This window comes from Podarcis bocagei (assembly GCF_964188305.1).
Source record: "Podarcis bocagei genome assembly, chromosome: 15".
Classification (NCBI taxonomy): domain Eukaryota; kingdom Metazoa; phylum Chordata; class Lepidosauria; order Squamata; family Lacertidae; genus Podarcis; species Podarcis bocagei.
In genome coordinates, this window is record NC_138141.1 from 31201803 (window position 1) to 31207689 (window position 5887).

Genomic DNA, 5887 nt, shown 5'->3' on the forward strand with positions numbered 1-5887 from the left:
CCTTAAGTCTTCCCCATATTCTTTTTTTTTCATATAGATGTTTATTAATTTTCCAAAAAAGAAAAAGAAGAAAAGAAAAGAAGAAAAAACAAAACATACAGAAAAAAGAAAAACCAACAGACGCACACAAAACCAACAAGAAATACATACATTAAAGAGATTTTTCCACCCAGAAATTTACATTGTCATTTCTTTCTGGACTTCCTTCAGCTTGTCCGTAAATCTTTCGTAGCAATAATCAAAGTCACACATTTCCTGGCTTATATTGTCATTAAACATTTCTCCTCTTCTATTTTCTTTAAACAATAACTCTTGATCTTTTCACAGTGCTTCTCTGAATCCCGTTAACGTTGTTTTTCCCTCACTAATGCATTCCAGATAATCTACATATTTTTTCCAGTCCTTGATAAACTTTTGGTCTCTTAGGTGTCTAATTTTCCCCGTCAATCTGTCTAACTCTGCGTAATCTAATAGCTTTAATCTCCACTCCTCTATCGTTGGCGTTTCCTGCTTTTTCCACTTCTGGGCAAAAATTATCCTTGCTGCTGTAACCGCATAGTATACAAATTTGCAGTCTTTCTTTTTTATATCCTTCCCTAGTATCCCTAACAGAAAGATTTCAGGCTTCTTTATAAACGTATATTTCAAGATCTTCTTTAGTTCAACATATATTCTTTCCCAAAATTCTTTCACTTTCCAGCACTCCCACCACATGTGGTAAAAGGAGCCCTCCTTGTCTTTACACTTCCAGCATTTACTGCATACCTTATACATTTTTGATAGTTTTATAGGTGCTATATACCACCTGTAGAACATCTTCATGACATTTTCCTTTACCGTTATGCACGCCGTAAAATTTAGACCCTCTTTCCATAATTTCTCCCAGTCCTCGAATTGTATGCTATAACCCACATCTGTAGCCCAGCGAATCATTACTGATTTCACTTCCTCATCTCCTAAATTCCAGTTTAATAACATCCTATACATTTTAGATATTATTTTTACATCATTATTTATGATTTCCATCTGAAATTTGGAATCTTTGTCTGCATACTCTCTTTCTTTAATATCTTTCCTGAACATCCCGTTAACTTGAAAGTAATGTAGCCAATCGTACACATGCTCCTTGACTTGCTCATATGGCTTTAATTTCCATTTCCCATCTTCTTTAATTGATAGTTGACTGTATGTTGCCCAGTTACTCCTCATGTTAATATTCTTCACACTCATCGCTTCGAGAGGTGAAAACCAGTGCGGGACCTTAGGTTCTAATAGATTTTTATGTCTTTCCCATGTTTCAATAATTGGACCTCTAAAAATGTGATTTTCAAACCCCTTATGTACTTTCCTTTTCTCATATCCCAAGTAGGCGTGCCAGCCGAATCTATTGTCGAAGCCCTCTAAATCAAGCAGCTCCCTATTCGCTAAGTTTACCCAATCTTTTAACCAACAAAGGCATGATGCCTCATAATACAACTTCAAATCTGGCAGGGCAAAGCCTCCCCTTTCTTTTATATCTGTTAAGAGTTTAAATTGAATCCTAGGTTTTTTGCCCTGCCAGATATATCTTGAAAGCACTTTTTGCCATTCTTTAAAAATTCGGCTCCCCTTAATTATAGGAATAGTCTGAAACAGGAACAGTACCCTCGGTAATATATTCATCTTGATAGTATTAATCCTTCCCCAAGGTCTTCCCCCATATTCTTAACCATCATTTTAGTTTTGGTTTGATTTAACTTAAAACCCGATACTTTCCCAAATTCTTCTAGTAATACCAAAACTTTATCAACACTTTTTGGGGGGTCCTCCAACGATATTACCAAATCATCAGCGTATGCTTTCAATTTGTATTCTTTTACCCCAATTCTGGTGTTTTTCTTATTTGCAATTACTTCTAATACCATTATAAATAAAAGCGGTGACGGGGCAACCTTGTCTCGTGCCCTTCGAGATCACAAATGAGTCAGTTAAATTATTATTGATAATCAATTTGGCTCTTTGACTTGAGTAGATTGCTGTAATTCCCTCCATGAAGGCACCTTCTGTCCCTGCTGTCTCCATGCACTTTAATAGGAACTGCCAGGATACATTATCAAATGCTTTTTCTGCATCAATAAAAATTAATACTGCAGGGATTTCATTCTTCTTGTCCAGATATTCGATTATGTTTATTATGTGCCTTACATTATCTTTTAATTGTCTATTAGGAAGAAATCCAGCTTGATCTGTATGTATTGAGATATTTAGGCATTTCTTGAGTCTGTTCGCCATTATTTCAGCAAATATTTTGTAATCATTGTTAAGAAGCGATATTGGTCTGTAGTTTTTTATATTCAATTTGTCTGAGTCTGCTTTAGGTATCAACATAATATGTGCTTCTTTCCAGGACTCCGGTATCTTTCCTCTTTGTAGGATCTTATTCATTACATCACATAGCACCGGGGCTAGGTATTCCTCCAGAACTTTATAGTATTTGGCTGATAATCCATCTGGGCCCGGTGCTTTCCCTTGTTTCATTCTCTTTATTGCCTCCTGGACTTCATCTATTTTTATGGGCTTGTTCAGTTGGGTTTTCTCTTCCTCCGTTATGGATGTTATTCTGTTGTTTTCTAAATATTTTCCTATTTCTGTTATATCTTCTCTTTTGTATAGTTTTTCAAAGAACTTAAGGAAGTTTTTCTTTATTTCATTTGGGTCTTCCACATGTCGTTCTTCTATTTTTATCTTATTAATCACATTTTGTTTTTTCCTTTTTCGTAATTGCCATGCCAAAAATTTCCCCGTTTTATTTTCTGATTCGAAAAATTTTTGCTTCATTGATTTAATTCTCCATTCCACTTCTTGGTTTATTAACATTGAGTATTGTAATTGTAGCAATTTGGATGTTTGTTTATTCTGTTCGTCACTGGGATTTGTTATTAATTTTTTCTCACATTCTCTTAATTGGGTGACGATTCCATCTTTCTTTTGTTCTCTTATTTTTTTCCTATGGCTATTTTGTTGAATTAGAAAGCCTCTTAGCACCGCCTTGCTGACATCCCAGACTATATCAATATTTGTCTCTTTATTAAGGTTTAAGTCAAAAAAGTCTTTCAAGGTATTTTTGGCCTTCTCAATCACATCATCGCTTTCAAATAGATATTCATTCATTCTCCATCTATACACACCCTGAATTCCACACTTAATTTCCAGGGTTACTAAATTATGATCGGAAAGAGTTCTGGGTTGTATTTCACATTTTTCAACTCTTGCTGCTAGTTCTTTTGATACCCGTATCTGAACTATTCTGCCCCAGCTCTGGTGCGGCTCTGAAAAGTATGTAAATTGTTTTATTAGCGGGTTTTTATGTCTCCAGATATCTGTCAAGTCTAAATTTTCTTCAAGATTTTTAAACGATTTTGGTAATTTCCCTTGACTCAGTTTTTTTTCCTTTTTGCACTTCTATCTAATTCTGGTATTGGTACTCCATTTAAGTCACCGAGTAAAATCAATTTATGATTCTCTAAATCCAATAGTATTTGTTCCAATTTTTTGAAAAATTCTCCTTTAGTCATATTTGGGGCATAGACAGTTACCACATTAAATTTTTCTCCCTGATTAATTTGTATTCCCAAGTATTGGAAGACACAAGATTTACCCACTCTGGAAGAATGGCAGATGAAGGTGATGGACTATATGGAATTGGCAGAAATGACTGGCAAAATCCGAGACCAGGGAGAAGAAATGGTGGAGGAAGATTGGAAGAAATTTAAAGACTATCTGCAGAAATACTGTAAAATTAATGAATGTTAAAATGATGTTGGACTGAAAAGAAGTGGTTTTGGTAATAAGGTTAATAAGAATAGGTAAATATAGATAGCTATAAGGATGAAAATATATAGTTATAATAGGTTAAGATACAGAGTAAAGATAAATGAAAGAGGGTAAGGATTTCCTGAAAAGACTTTGAAAACGGGAATACAAAAGGGGAGGTGTGAGGAGGTCAAGGAAATAAGCAAATGAGCTTAAAGATACTGAAAAATGGATTTATTCTTTTTTAAAATATTTTTTCCTTCTTCTTTTTCCTATTTCTTAGTTATCTGGTTTTTGTATTTTGTATCATTTTTTTAAATTTTTTTTCTCCTTCTTTCCAGGTTGCTTTTTTGTTAACCTTTTTGTTAGCTTGTTTGATAGTTTTTGTTTGTTTTCTCTTTATGTGTAATTTTTTGCATGATCTCAATAAATATTTTATTAAAAAAATAAAATAATTTGTATTCCCAAAATTCTTCCTTCCTCATCTTTGCATATTAATTTGGGCTCCCATTTTTCTTTAGCATATATCACTACCCCTCTTTTTTGTTTGCATCTGAATTAATAAATTCAACCCCCAACCTTTTGTTTATCAGAATATGTTTTTGTTTTTTAGCCACATGTGTTTCCTGACAGCATCACATCAAAATTCTTTTTCATCAAAACCTTCCAAATTTTATCCTTTTTAGATTTGTCATTTATTCCGTTCACATTCCAAGATAAAAATTTTAAAGTCATTATTGTGTTTTTTTATTCGTACTATACACGTTCTCAGTCTTATAGTCTGGTTTTTCTATTCCTTGAATAGAAGTGAATTTCTCAAAGATCAGTGATCCATTCAGAATATAACTATAAGTAAGGGAGAAGAGTTGGTGGAAGAAGATTGGAAAAAGTTTAAAGACTATTTACAGAAATATTGTAAAATTAATGAATGTTAGAATGATGTTGGATAGAAACTAAGTGGTCTATAGCTGTAATGTTATAAGGGAATACGAGAAAATGGACGATTAATAGGTAAAAATCCAATGTTACAATATTTTAAGATTGAAGACCAGGATAAACAAGAGGGGGGGATTTGCTGAACTATCTGAACAGGAATACAGAAAAGGGAGGCGCAAGGAGGTCCAGGAAATAAGCAAATGAAAGATAAGTCATTGAAAGAGTGAATTGTTTTTAACTGTTTTTATTTTGTATTTTGTATTTTTCTTTTTTCTTTTTTAATTTTGTAATATTTTGAAATTTTCAATAAATATCCTTTTAAAAAAAAACCAGAATATAACCATAAGTAGTTCAGTGGATAAAGAGGCTACAAGGAAACAACAGAAGAAAGAGTCAAGTAAGAAAGCAGAAGGAAAGCAGGGCTGCACAGTAACGACAACAAGAATCTCACTTTCAAATTGTTGCTGCCGAGAATGTTGATATTGTTGAAACCGGTGACTATGGTGAAGATAAAGTTGAAACAATAGAGGAAGGTATTTGTCCTGCAAATAATTCAGACTTAGATTTCCAGGTGAAACCAAGAACTGTACCTTGACCTATAGTCCTTCTAGTGTTGTCAAAATCTCTTTGAAAAATTGAGGAAGGGATCTTCAGGAGATAGCGGAAGCCAAGTTTCAGAATTCGATCTCTGATAGAGCCACGGCTTCCATTGTCAATGCCACTCTTCGTACATACACTATTCCAGAAATAGTAGACAAATCAAAAGTCCACAGAGCAGCTAAGTACTATATGGAAGAAGTTCAAGCAGCGCCAACTTTGTTTCTTGGTGGATTTTGTTATGATGGGTGAAAATATGTGACATTAATGCAAGAAAAATTAGACGAGAAATACTCAAGGAAAACTGAGGAACATGTCACAATTGTTTCACTTCCTGATTGGCAGTTCTTGGGCAATGTATCACCAACTGATGGTAAAGCTGTAACAGTTTCTAACTCAAATCCAGTTTCTTCAAGAAAAACAGAGGGCGTCTGAGGCAGCAGCTTCTAGCGGATCTCTGACCCTATAGCTCAGCTTTAAATGTTTTAAATGCCTTTATCGCAGTCCATTAGTTTTAAGTGTAGCCCCCCCTGTTGTTTTACTTTACTGGCCTATTTTAATG